The sequence below is a fragment of the Brienomyrus brachyistius genome, chromosome 3, assembly GCF_023856365.1.
Source record: "Brienomyrus brachyistius isolate T26 chromosome 3, BBRACH_0.4, whole genome shotgun sequence".
Classification (NCBI taxonomy): Eukaryota; Metazoa; Chordata; class Actinopteri; order Osteoglossiformes; family Mormyridae; genus Brienomyrus; species Brienomyrus brachyistius.
The window spans coordinates 8,274,859-8,289,906 of NC_064535.1; positions in this window are offsets into that span (position 1 = coordinate 8,274,859).

Consider the following 15,048-nt stretch of genomic DNA (forward strand, 5'->3'; position numbering starts at 1 on the left):
GACTGGTGTTCTAGCATTCCTTACCTCTCACATCTTTTGTATCTTTAATCAGGTTGTGTGAAGTTTCTCCCACCTGATCATCACTTTATCTGGATATTTACATGAGTGTGCGCACTTCCCCTCCCTTCTGTACGCTGGGACCCAACTGTTTAACAGCCCTGGGCTGAGAGCAGTTTTGTTAATTTTTTAGTGCCAGCCAGAACAACAGGTTAACGATTATTTCATTTCCCCATTGGGTTTTGTAGTTCGCCTTCCCCCTTCCACCTCTGTTCCTCCACAAGGAAGGGGGAAATCCATTCAGAATCCTCTTACCCAAATACCCTGTGTCACATGGTTCTGTCTAACCCAGTTTTCCTTTAAGGTGTCTGTGGGACATGAGGTGAGTGTGGATGCATTGGGGGGAGGAGTGTGGCTGGGAAACAATCCCTAAAACACACTTGTAATTAATTATTAAGGGTATAAAGCATGTTTTTGGTGTAATAGAAGGAGAGAGAGAGAGAGAGTCAGGGCACAATGGCTGGTGTAGCTTTGTGGATTTCCTTTTAAACGAGAAAGGAAAATAGTTCTCTATACGATTCCGTTTTCCTCCCTAATTCATTCTCAGGGTTCCAACACAATGACCCCATTCTGCCCTCCAGTTCTTACGTAAGGCCAGTCCCTTGTTATTAATTCCAGGCAAGTTTACCTATGTTTAGGTCAGTGCTGCCTTCCCTCTAAACTGGGCTGCGAACAAATACGCTGGAGCCACCTGGCCATCTACTAGGATGTGGGGATCCTTCCCAGTCCGGCTCAGAGACGTTTTGGGATTAGTCCTCACTGAAAAGAGCGACAGGGTGTTCAGAGATGCCTGCAGGTTTCGACTGGATGGCCTGAAAAAGGCCATCACAGTACCGGCCAGCTCAGGAAAGAGGGGCAAGACATTTGGGTGCTGTTCTGACACCCTTACCTGATTGGCTGTCCTGCCTGACTCACTCCGGATTTCTTCCATTACTCGGGTCATGCTGGTCTGTTTGCCATCTCAAGATCCTGGTTTTTTGTAGCATCTTACATTAGGATAAAAAAGGCAAGTAATTCACCTATTTTTAATATCCAAAAAAGGTGTGACTGCTGTATTTATGTAAGACTTTCTCTTTTTTTCTTTTCAAGTAGTGTGAAGTTTTATATTTTCAAATAGTGTGAAGACATTGACCATTTAGCCCCATGAAAACGTCTAACTGTGTGTTGTTTATATTATTAATTCAAAAACTCACCGTTGACAAACAGCCAAGCACATATTTTCGAAAGTAATTTATAATATTGATCTGAAGTAGCTCTAACTTCTCATTTCTATTGCTGATGAAAAATTTGAAACATGGTTGTAGTTCGTTTACAATCGTTTACAATTTTTCTTCCAAAGTTAACCCCCAAAACATTATAAATATGTGATTTTATCTGCCTGCTTAAATACTACGATCTAACATTCAGCTGCATGTTGGATAACTACACGCTTCATACTATCATCATAGAGATCATTTTCGAGGTCTTGTTAGTGGCTATCACACTAGAATTAGAGTGGCAGAATTATAATAATGAACAATAATGTAAGTTAATAAGTGAGTTAGAATAATCCTCTTTAATGCATTGATTGCTAAATATCTCTTAAATTCTGTCTTAAATTGCGTTACGCAATCATGAGTTATTATTACCTGATTTTTCTGATATTAGGCTCATCCCATCTATTTTCAATCCTATTTGATCTCAGGGCCAACCCCTGTCTCAAGCCCCACCCATAAATATCACTCTGGTACCCACCCACAGCTCTCTTCCTTACTGATGGATGGATCTGACAGCAAATCGGGTTCCAGCTCTGATGTGCTCATTAGTGTGTCACAGCTGCTTTCGTAAGCAGCTGCAAGCACATTCGTATTCAGTCCCCATGAATTATTAGGCTGAGCCTCATGTTGTGACCCTACAAAGTGGCTCCCTACAGTTTGGTCACTCAGGGCAACTCGCAGTTACTCCTGCAATGCAGCAGCCCGAATTAGCTGCCTGTCTGCATGGCTCAGCTCAGTGTGGTGCAACTGTAGAGCAAGGGGTACACAAATTATCAGCGCAGGTGCTATGCAGCTGCGTTACATTCCTGTAGGGTAAGGACGTCGTGTTCACTCGGTTAAACCCCTATGCGTCAACACTGAGGGGGTCAAAGGTTTGAGCTTCATGGGAATTAAATTTTCTCATGATTTTATAGTGCACAATTTGCACCGTGAGCAAAGGCCCAGTGATTGATGACGCTGACGGTGATCCGGATGTACGGGCAAAGAATTTGGGTGCTGAATTAGGACGTAAATCCCTGAACTGCTGTAAATTACTGCTCCCGAGGGCATCGCTGAGAGCCACAAATCAGAGGAAAGCAATCACCTGTTTGGATAAACGATCAGTCACATCTTGTGAGAAAACTGATTACGACTGTGAGGGACAGGCAGTAGACTGGACCTTGTGTGTGGGGGTGACTGACACCTGTCCACTCTGAGACCGATGAGTTTACTGCCCAAGTAGGTCCTGTCAGAAGCCTTGCCCGCCCACACATATCCTCTACATCAGGGCTACTCAAATTACGGTTCTCAAGGTCCAAGCCCTGCTGATTTTCCATCCTTCCTTTACCTGTGAGCCAGGTGTGAAGCCTCTGGCCAATCAGAACGAGTAATCATTAAACAAGCTACCTGGGAGAACCGAAAACAAGGTCTGGATTTGGAATCGAGGGCCAGATTTGAAGAGCCTTATATACAACCAATGATACAACTGGAAAGCTGGGCTACTGTGGGCACAGTTACTACAGATAAGCCCATAGCTATATATTTATATATATTTATTTATTACCTCAGTCTCAGCACCCACTGCTTTGGTGAGATATTCTTAGCATCCTTTCATCATGCTAGTAAGTGAACGCGTCAGTCCTCATGGTTTGCGGTATCAAAACCTAATGCTCCCACAGATTCTAAAACCAGGTTATAAAAATGTGTCATAACCAAAAAAAATCGTTTTCCTATCTAGACTGCAAATTAGAGCTCGCGATAAAGACTAAAAGGATACACTTTACTGCATACTGGATATGCAAATAAGTTCCGGAATTTTATAAAGGTTGTATTAAAAAGTCATGGTAAACAATTACACATGCTTTAACATGGGAAGCAAATAATAACTTCTACTGTAAACAGTACGTGGGTTAAAGCTAAGCCATCCATCTTCCATACATACATATCAAGTAAAGCATTCAGGTGAGTGTGGAGCCTATCCTGGGAAGCACAGAGAACCTGGACTGGAATTTCAGGCAAGGCAGTTAAGGTTAGGGCACTGTGCCTGTGATTAGAAGGTTGCTGGTTCAAATCCCAGACTTGGCAGAGTGATGTCACCGTTAAGAATTACGCCCTTAAGCCCCAGTTGCTGCAGGGACTGGCTAACTATGCTTTTGAAAAATATACATTCCTGTAGGTGGAAGTGTCTGTTAAATAAATGAAATGTAAACAAAACTGGACATACCAGTTCACAGTGAGAGGAAAACCACACAGAAGGCGAGCATCGAAATGCCAGAGAAAGAGAGAGAGACTGGGAATAGACCACAATATCCTAGAGGTTTGTGGCTGCCGTTCTACCCAGTGAGTCACTGTATAGCTCTAAGCTACCAAGCTTCCAGTGTAATAAAATACCATCAGTCGCATTATAAAAGGTTTTGCAGTTATCACAGCAGTGATTTTACCACTACCAAGTCACTTCCCTACTGACACCCATAGGCGAGTGAGCCTGTCCTGCATGGGCCACATAGATGGGGGCAGCTGCTGCCATGGGGGTGTTAGATGCATGCAGGACAGCTGGAAGTTGCTCACTCCACTTACCTTGTTTAACAAGGCAAAGAAAATACAATTAGAGTACTAGTCAAAGGTCTGGACACACCTACTGGAAGTCATTTGTTTTTCAACAAGATAACGACCCTGAGTGCACCTCGAGGTTAAGTAAGTATTATATTATCTTGTGAACAAGGAAAGAGATGGAGTTCTATGACAGTAAGTCCCCCCCCAGCCTAAATCCTACAGAGCTGGTTTGGGATGAGTTGGATCGAAGAATAAGCCAACTTAGGCAAGGTAGCCAACTTTTGGCCAGAACCTGTGGAAACTCCTTCAGGACTGGAGAAGCATTCCAGGTGGTTACATCTCGCTGAATGAATCCCAAGGATCTGCTGTGCTGTCATTGAACCAAAAGGGGGCTATTTTGAAGAGTCTAAAATGTAAGAAAATTTTGAAATGTTTTCAGTATGTATTACTTCACTGCCTTGAGGCCATCTACTATAAGGTGAATAACAGAGATGACACAGAGACAAATACCTCAAAAGCAGGTGTGTCCAAACCTTTGACTCGTACCTTACACTGTTCATAGCCCCTATATCGCTTGAGGGTAACAGCGTTATCCTAGCCTCAATACACCCATAATCCTGACTGCTGCTTACTTACATGGTACTTGCAAATACCCGAGGGCCATCAGTAGGCTTGCACTGTTGCCTTGGCTACCTGCTCTCTGTTTGACAGAATCCTTGGAAACTAAATCTACAATCATCCGTACTTGCGGTTAGGAACCACGTGATCAATCTAGTTATAGATATTCAAGAGCCACAACATATGCGACATATGCCAGGTTATAGTCAGGCACAAATATGTGGGTATTTCTGTCCAAATAGCTCGGCACCATCTGGGCTGCATCCATGGATCTCTGTGCAGGTATGTATGTATCATCAGGCATGCTACAGGTCCATCAGGCGCTGCACATCAAGACAGCTTATTCCCAACAGTAATAAGAATGTTAAATACAATTCACGGTGAATGGAATGGAAACGCGAACGGAGGGCGGGACCAAATGTTGACCAAATTAACTAAATTAATAGAACAAATGTCTCCCGCAATGTAATAAAAACCTGTTTTTTGACAGTTTGAGATCTGTGAATGCAATCAAAAATAAATTTTTAAAAGTAAAAGTAAAAATGGCAAAAGTCTCGTATTTTGTTTGGTTACTTATGGTTAAGGTGAGGGCTGGGTAGGGGTTAGGGTTAGGGCTAGGTGGGGGTTAAGATCGTCATGTTGGGATTAGAGTTATCCCCATAGAAATGAATGGAGAGTCCCCACAAGGATTTAATTACAAACGTGTGTGCTGGTGTTAATCCCTATTTCTGTGTGCCTGTGTGCGTCTTTCTGTGTGTGTCGGTCCCTGTGCCTGTGAGTCCAGTGGTGTGTGAGAGGCCCCACCCCAGCTGAGTGCGGATTCCCCAGCTGGGCTGTCCGTCTATGTGGAGAGAGGGCAGCCGACCCAGCCCGGGACCACATCAATCGCACACTGCACGTATTGACATAACAGTCTGTTCCCTGGGACCCCCTGAATCCCCCCTCGCATGATCAAAATAGACTAGTCTGTTGGGAATGCAGTGATGTCATTGAACACGAGCTTGGCTGGCCACCGGAGAACACTGCCCCCTGCAGGAAGAGGTAGCCATTCTATCCGGGATGGTGACGCAACAGCAACAGAAGTCTGCCAGACACTCTGTAGCCAGCTTCCGGAACAATCATACTGGCCCGGTTACCAATCCGGTGTCACACGATTATCATTAGACAACCTGAACAGACACTGCTGTATAATGTAACCAGCTCCAGGTATTTTATACCTCTGCTTCAGCTATACATCTCTGAAATGCAACCCAGTCAATAACAGTGAAACGATAGAAGCCTTGCTTTGGAATGTTGGAATCTCTCCTTTTGAACCCAAGCCAGACTGATGGCTGCTTTTGGAAGGAGTTACTCTTTGTACTGATGGATTCAGGTAGCTTTCAATTGGCATTATAAGTAAGATATTTAAGTAATCTGTTTTCCTTTATGATCGCGTGCTGGCCAAGCCGTGACTGTCGGCCTATTAATGTGAAAAGCACCCGTAAAGCCAAACAAAATATTTCACCCTTTTGAATGGAGGGGCAAGGCACCGCCACAGATGCAGAAATCAAACGGCGGCTGTCGGAGGGAGCAGGCCCGACATCGGCTGCACGCAGCGCGTCTTCGCTCGGGAAGTCAGCGGGCCGTGACATTCGCAGCCTCCAGATGCTCGGCGCTTTGCAGAAGCAGCCTCTGGGAATATATCCATGTATGTCAGTACCACTTATTTACAACATGTACTTTTGTACTTGCATGGCTAACAACTGTAGGATTTTATTATTTAAATTCAAAATAACAATGTGTGAGCTGGCAAAGTGGTTAAAACTGTCTCCTCCTACATCCAGGGCTGTGGGCTTGCCCCCCCCCCCCCCCCCCCCCGCCGGGTTTGTGCCCACCCCCCCAACTGTGTGGGTATATATGGAATTCTCTCTCTGTTTTTGGTGAGGGTCTATTTGAGCAGTTCAAGAATGTGTTTTTAATGTTCTCATAGTGTGTGTATTTTCTTTTATGCTTTCATCCATCCTCCCAATACTAATGGCTGTTAAGTCAGTTAGGGGTCGGACACATAAGGCAGGGCACGGTCTGCACAGCATGCCAGTCCCTTGTTGCATGAACACAATAGATACACCAAAGCAGTGTTTCCCAACCCGGCCCCCGGAGACCCACAAACGGTCTGCGTTTTTGCTTCCTCCCACCTCCCTTCTCACATTATCCTACTGGGAGCAGGAAGGGAGGAAAAAACACGGACTGTCTGCAGGACTGGGAAACGCTGTACTAAAGAGATTTTAACATTACAAATTCACTTTAACAGCACATCTTTGAATGACGGGAAGAAACTGGCGTTTGTGGGAAAAAGCCACATGAACAATAAATACAGGGACCCCCCCCCCCCACACACACACACACACACACACACACACACACTACCTACAAACCCATAATGCTGCCCATAAATACTTTTGCACTGATGTATCATTTTGCTTAATTGTGCAGTAAGATGTTTATTGTTACAGTCTGATGTATGCAGCTTATTATTTTTTGCCATGACTGGTTTTCTTGGGATTTAAATGTGCAGCCTTCGTGTCAGTGATATCAGCACTATTCTACACAGTAACCTTTTAATCATTGTTCTCTCCCACAATAGTGAGGCTCCAGGGTGTTGCACATCTAGGCCACACTATCTACATAACCTATGCTCCAATTGGGGTAGGGGTGGGCCGCGTTTGTGGGGCCGCCTTCTTTCTATCTATCTATCTATCTATCTATCTATCTATCTATCTATCTATCTATCTATCTATCTATCTATCTATCTATCGTCAGGCTCTCTTTCTGTCTAAGGCCAAAGGATTGTGTTCTCTACAGAGTCCCTCTCCCAACAGAAGCTGCCCAGCGCACTGACAGGGCCCTGTTTTCCTGTGGCAAGCTAGAAAGCCCGCTGCTCCTACTTCCTGTACCTGGATCTCAGTCTTCACACTAGGGATTTACCTGATTGAATTACAGACAGCAGACACCAAACACACCAAATACATTGTCGATCACATTATTTCCTGAGTGGCATTTAGAATTAGGTTTTAGCTCTGAGGTTTGTTTTAACGTTTGTGTCGCTTTAGACTGCATAGCACATAAGTAATTAGAGAGTAGCATGTCTATTGCAACAAAGATCAAACAATTATGCCTGACAACATTCCATTCCTGTGAACTGAATGACTTTATGACGCTACTAAAATCCATAGCTAGCCACTTGCCAAAGTCTTTAGTGATTTTTGGTATGTGATTGATGGCACTTAGTACTCAGTAATAATGATCTCACCACAAAAGGACTGATACTGGTGGGTGTGGTCATGTATTTGTGGGAGTGGCTTTCAAATTTATATGCAAGAATATAGCGAATGGAACTCAGTACTTCCATATAATGGTAGTAAGAGGACGTGCCTGGTGGCTGAAAGGTGTTGTCATCATTTGTGTGTGCTGACAGGCCTAACGTCTCTGGTCTAGGCTGTGAAATTGTGTGGGAGTGGATCTTTTTATTTATATAAGATGAGACTACTGATTATGTAGCGGAAATACATGTTGGACTGAATTTCAGGACTGGATCTTAATTCTGTTCTGGGATCCTCTTCATTGATGAGGGGGCTCCTAATTTGAGTGGGCAGGTTTAGGAGTATGTGTACCTTCCTTATGGTCTTGACAAGGTTTCCAGGGATTGGGGAGGTGTGTCAGGCCCAAGAGATCTGTTTGGAGGTTGACAGTGCTGCCCCCTGCTGGAGCACAGCTTGTGCTAACTGTACTTTCCACACGCTGCTCTGGAATGTCAGGAGTCGGGGCATCAGGGCACAGATCTGACGATTTAAACGAGCCGTGGTCTTACCTGAACACTTCTGCATTTGATTTGTCCGACCCGCTACTTGCTTTGCACAAATCTGAACAGCATCCCTTAGCTGTTGCTTCATGCATTTCTGTGTCCACCTTCCTGTCTCCCATTTCTTCCTGCACCATGTGGCCCTACATCTATTTCTAACAGTTTTATAACAGATCAACAGCCTTCTGCAAAGCAGCTAATCAAGCGATGGAGGCCTCTCTCCACATGCCTTCCTCTGTCTGGCTAACACAATTGAGAGCCACTTGGTGGGCCTTTAATTCTTATTTATGTCCTGGAGCGGTAATTACAGTGTCTGGGGCAGGGTGGCGCTCGTCTAGACGTCCAACTAAATGAGAGTGCTTAACTCTGTGTTCCAGGACATGCTGTTCTAGCAGAAAGCACCTGTCTGTCTCAGGTGAATTCAATTGTAGCCTGGGTTAAATGCATAACACCTGTCAATTACAGTTTGCAGTTCATGCCACCATAGCTGTTAAGACTAAAACCAAGTAAACCACTACTTTGCTTCCTTTTCAGCAAAATTTCCACTGAAACGCATATGCAAAAATATTTTTTTACATTTATTTAAATTGTCTCCTATATTTATGAGTTTCACGTTAAACACAACCCATTTCCAGTAGCCTAATAAATGTAATTAAACAATGAAACATGAAATCCCATATCTAGGTTGGATTTGCATTTGCTGGGCTTTGCCGGTATCCAAGGCTGATTATTTATAGAAAGAGCTTGGATATGGCCCTAGAGGTGATGCAAATATGTGCCAGTTACTGCTGGGGTGGAAGGAGGCAGTTATCTCAAGAGAGTAATGTACATTCTTGACATTGTTGCTGCATTTGGGAACATGCACTCAGACCAATGCCCTTCGCTCAAGAGGCTCAACCGAGCTCAACTCATCCGTGTCACCGGCAGCTCATCAAAGCTTCATTTTTGCTAGCCGACATTGATTAAAATGATCAATAACATTCAAGGGGAAAGACCTTCTGCCGTTCGTTTTCAGCCAGACCCAAGTCGGTAATCCACGGAAGTCGTCTTTAAGCACTGGATAAGCACTAATGCCGCAAACGACGTGTTGCTGTGCTTGTGCGTAACAGGCGACGCATGAACTATGCGGATATTCCTCGCAGCCAGCACTTCCTGGACCCAGAGGACCGGGATTCGTGTCTCCCTCCATGGCGCATGCTGGCGTGTTTGGCTAATCGCAGGGAGGTTGGCAGCCGGTTTCCCGAGGCCTGCGTGGGGTGTGGAGGGGGGCATCCGGCCTGGCGAGGCAAAGCCTTCTGGGCTTTGGGCTAACACCCATTTACCTCCTGATCCACAACCCTGGGCAACTCAGCAGATGATTGTGATAGTATACGCTGATGGCAGGAAAGGAACTTATATATGGATGAACTTTAGCACTAAAACCTTGCCCCCACAAGATAATTCATCCAGGTCCTATAAATGGCTTCTCTCTTTTTCCGCCAGGGCCGATAAGAATACCTTCAGCTTTTAGGGTGGGGCGACCGATCGCTCGTGAGAAACGGAGGCAGGTCTTTCAGGTTTAGTAGCATTTATCGTGTGAGGAGATACCAGGAAAGAAAGGCACCTCACAGATACCGATACACAGACCCACTCGAAGACATGACGCGGTACTCTCAATGCCACATTCCTTGCAGTTGGGGGGGAGGGGTGTTCAGGCAGCCATGTTTAAATTAATGGTGTCTCAGAGGATGATAAAGAGCTGCACTTGACATAGCGGTGTCTGATGTTATGAAAAACTGCCAGGGGTTCGTCCCAGTTGCATTGCTATTCATCTCGGAAGAGAGCTTCCCTAAATGACTGGTAATAGCTGCCTTTTCAAGAGTCCCATACAGTATTAATCATACCAAGATTCTTAAGGAGGAAAAGAGGAAAACACGCTGGGCACTGCTGCACAGCTAATTGTCAGCAATCTGGGATAAAAGCTACAGCATATCCACACACACAGCTAGCTAGCTGGGCTATACCTAGCCATACAAACAGATAGCTAACAGCCATGGCTAACAACACAATCAGCTAGATAGCTGGCTTATACCTAGCCATACAAACAGATAGCTAACAGCCATGGCTAACAACACAATCAGCTAGATAGCTGGCTTATACCTAGCCATACAAACAGATAGCTATCTTAGCCACGGCTACCAACACACAGCTAGCTAGCTGGGCTACAGCTAACCATACAAACAGATAGCTAATTTAGCCACGTACGGCTAACAACGCAAAAAGCTAGCTAGCTGGGCTATAGCTAGCCATACAAACAGATAGCTAACTTAGCCACGGCTAGTAACACAAACAGCTAGCTAGCTGGGCCACAGCTATATCTGCCTTACTTATACCAGTGGCAGTCTTCGGGGCACACATTCGGTGATATGCAGGGTTAGCCATCTCCCTACATCACCTCTCTCTGTTTGCTAACTATGTGTGAACTATGTGAATTATCTTGGCTGTGTTTCATGCGTGATGTGTATCAAACATAACATTTCCGTAACAGAGAATTCAGATGATGTTCAATGAGGACTGAGAAGGTCAGTCTGCATAGACAGATATTTATCAGCATCACTGCTAACTGTCCTCTTTCTGTCTTGTACGGTCAAAAAAAAAACAGGTATCACTGTTTTTTTTCAGCAAACTTGCCGCAGCTAGCTAAGAAGGATATTTTTATGAAAAAAGAAACATTTCACCGAAAGAAACTGACTAATATTCAGGGAAGCATTCACAGTGTGTTCCCTGAATCAAATCATAAAAATGTTTGTTTATTCTGCAGGTGAAATGTGATCCATAAACACACTTAAATATGAAGAAGGAGTGCTGAGCAGATCCCCAACCAGCACGTCAAACCTTTGGTTCATGCTGGGCTCTGCTCTGTCAAACCTGCCAAGAGCACTTCATAACTGTCAATCCAGATTGAGTGGTATGTGGTAAAACAGATATCTGTTGGGTCACGGAGGAAACAAATTCGAACCCTTATCCTCGAAAAGACAGCCAGCTTCATAAATCACTTTGGAGCAGGGTACACATCAGTATTATTGTTTTTATGGCCCTGTCTTACTTTTAAAAGACTAGTTACTTATTTCAGTAAATACATCACCATCCTAGAAGCAGCAAGAAAACTTATGCTAGTGTTCGCCCATGGTCCCAAGGTCAAGTGATCAGTATGAGGGCACGTCCAAAATCGCATACTTATTTGCTAAGTAGTCGGGAAATATAGTATGCTATGTGAGCAGCATGTCTGAATCCTCAGTATCGATGACACAGTAGGCAAATGGAACGACGTCACGTATGACATAGTACATTCTGCGAAATTCCAAAGTGGGCAACCAATGGACAACATACTGTCCCACAAGCCCACTGAAGCTGTAGCTAGAAGCGAAGGACGTTGCTTGCTGATAAATTTTTATCAAGATAGCAGACAAAGTGCCATCTCTGTCCAACTTTAAGAGGTAATATGCAAGATGGTGGCTGCAGTGTGTCCGAAGTCCATTCATACTGTTCTTGCGAATAAATATATAGTACATACTACATTAACGGAGTAATAATAAGCCTCTAGTGAAATTCAGAACATACTGAGTAAGTATGCGATTTTGAACACAGCCTTAGTCATGCTGGACCTCTACATCATGTTCTGGTTTTAGGTAGGTGCCAAATCCTTCGGAAAACAAAATCTCTGTATCTTCCCTTTGCTTTGGTATCATGAGGTTCTTGTAGGTGTCCCAGATGATGAGACGCCCATTGTCATGGTTTTGGTCTTCAAGAAATAGAAAGCAAAATATAATTTTGGTTTATAAGTTACCCCTAGGTATTCTCACATTAATCCCAGTCCCACTGTTATGCTGATACCGTCCTGCTAGTGCACTAGCATGCTAGTTAGCTTAGCTAGTTTCACTCATTGAAATGGTTTGTCTTTCATACATTTGATTGCTGTTTTGTGCCAGCTGTGATTTGATAGCAGTCGCGACAGCAGCCACCCATTCCATTGGACAAACTGGAGAATACCCAACATTAGGCTAACATAAAAAACATGTGTATTTTTTTCCGACTGAGCCTGCATCTTGCACTGTTCCCAAGGCACCATGCATCTTTCCCAGTTACCCACGTACCGTTCTCAGTGTGACATGCACCATACCCAAGGGGAGAGGTTAGAGGCTTTTGTGTGGAATTCGGCTGTGGGCTGTAGTGATAAGCAGAGCTGCCTGAATCTGGGCCCAGATCAGAATGCGTTTTTCGATTTCTGCTTAGGTAATGAGCCAGCCATAGCTTTGAGATGGAGCATTTGAGTAATTCCCCAGCATAATATGATTTTGCAGGTTGTTTAGGCAACGCTATAGCAGGAACTGAAATGTTAAGAGGTCTTCAGAAGCCCTATATCAGACCTATCTTAATTAATCAGTTATATCTTGCCCAGTTGCTGAAGTGCTTTGGGTTTCTTGGAAAATAAACTCCATCAGCTCATTTTCCAAGTCAGTAAATAAGACAGTAACCGCCTCTCGGCAGACAGCGAAGCAGCTGTGAATGTGTCTGCTTTCAGCAAAACCGCTGTTCCTCAACGATCAGCGCTTCATCAGCCGAGTTCCTCCGAATGGTTTGTCGAGATCTGCAGGCCCGCGATTCACACGCCGACGTTTCCCTACTTCTGAGGACACGCAGCACTTATGCTGTCGCCTTCAGAGGCTGGTCGCTTTTTGTCTCTGGCTGAGGACGTCTTTGAAGCAGCACTTAAGCATGACAACTTATTGAAGCCCAACACTGGCTAATCATGATGTCTGGGGAAAAATGTAGATTAGCATGAAAAATTGTTCCATTTTCTGATTAAATGTATAAATAATGAATGCTTGTAGTATTTAATCCTAATGTGAAGTGCCTGTAGAGAGGACATGAATTCTGCTCCTGTTTTTTTAAGCGTTTGGAGAGAAATCGGAATTAGCCTGAAGTCCTCTGATGTCAGGGTTGAAGCTGAAATTAAATGAAACCGAAATAAAATGATGCTTTATTTGCCCTTTGTATGAGTAATTCCTTCATTTTCGTATCTCATTTTTCTCTCTTTTCCGATTTTAATACACATATGGTGAAACTGCCCGGCTAGCTGTCTCTCGGACTTACCTTATCGGGTTCCCAGCATGCCTTGCGGTGCCCCGCATAGCCATGTGTGTTGTTTCCTTTAATATAATGTTTGTATTGTGTACCAGTAAGTGTAGTGACCATGTGATACTTCGTCATGGAGCATATGACTCTGATTGAAAGTGCCATGTAAATGACTGAACCCCTCGTTTGTGCCAATAAGAATTTGCGCTGGCAGTGAGTTCCCCATAGTAGTGGAACTTTTGTTCTCGAAAAAGGTGCTATTATCGTCTTTGACGTGACACACGAGCTTATCACAATATGCAGATGAAAGTGCCGCTTGGCATCAGGGCACAGGGTCGGCCGTCGGTGTCGCACCTCTGGAACTGCGGCCACATAAGGTCCAATGGCCGCTGATACCATTTCTGTCTGCTGCACAAACATTGGGCCCAAACTAAATTTGGTTGGAATCTCCAGTCACACTTGGACATAATTGGCTCAAGACAGGCCGGGGGGAGGAGGATGGTGCGGATGGACTTCCTAATGAGAAAAAAAAACACAGTTGTTTACAGGGAATGCTGCCCAAAGTATTAATATCCCTCTCTCCACTTAAACACCCTCCTCCTTCCGAGTCTCTCCTGCTCTCTGCCTGCAGACGGTGAATGTCGGTACAGCAGCTTTTTAGAGAAGCGTAGTCGATGCCTGGCTGTCAGCCGTGTGTCACTCTCTGGGAGTGCTCACCCAGCCTAAACATTTACCTACGCTTCAAATGTTAGGCGACTTCTAATTGAATAAACCACGCACGGCGTAGAACGGCCATCAATCCAACAGTCCTACTGTAACCATCTGTCATTATGTGCGATTATAAACAATTATTTAAATTTGCTTGCTACCCAATTACATGTAACAGTAGAAGAGTAAAACAAAATGAGTCAAGGAAGACAATTTTAGCTTTTTTGTGTTGGCAAAGAGTTCTTTTTTTCCTCGAGACGGAAATCTGCTGTGCTGTGAGACAGAGGATGACGTGGAGGTCACGTCCTTAGAGGCTGAGATGTTTATCAAAGTCTAATTAATGAATGAACTCGGGGTCAGTGGAATTTAGGACAGAAGCTCTCAGAACACAGTGGATCCTTTTCACCACTGGACTGTCGGATGAGTCAGCTGGACCTCGACAGCCACCTACCTCCACGTCGCTGCTCTCTTGGCTCCTCGGCACCTCGGCTTTTTCTCCCGAGGGAGCTGAGGTGAGGAGGGTTCACTCGCCTGCATCACGCTCTTCTTTCAGCGGCAGCAGAAAGCCGCCACGCCTTTCCCACAATTCCTTGCTGCAGTACTGATCAGGTGCTGTCCCATATTTAAATTTTAGCTTGCTTCATTTATCTCTAGATGGACGTATATCTCAGCCAGGCCAGTGCTCCTGCTTGTTAACCAACACACGACGGTACTGTGAATCGTGGAACCAGGACTCTGGCATGCAGTGTAAAAATAAATATGAGTACTTCTTGTGTGTGTGTGTGTGTATGTGTGTGTGTCTGTGTGTGTGGGTGTGCCGGTAGCCTTAGACATTGTGATAACCATAGATTCCAATTAAACCAGAGTCCCAATTAAAAATCCACATAATGAACAGCAGCCTCTGTTTCTGTTTCGCTTCCTGCT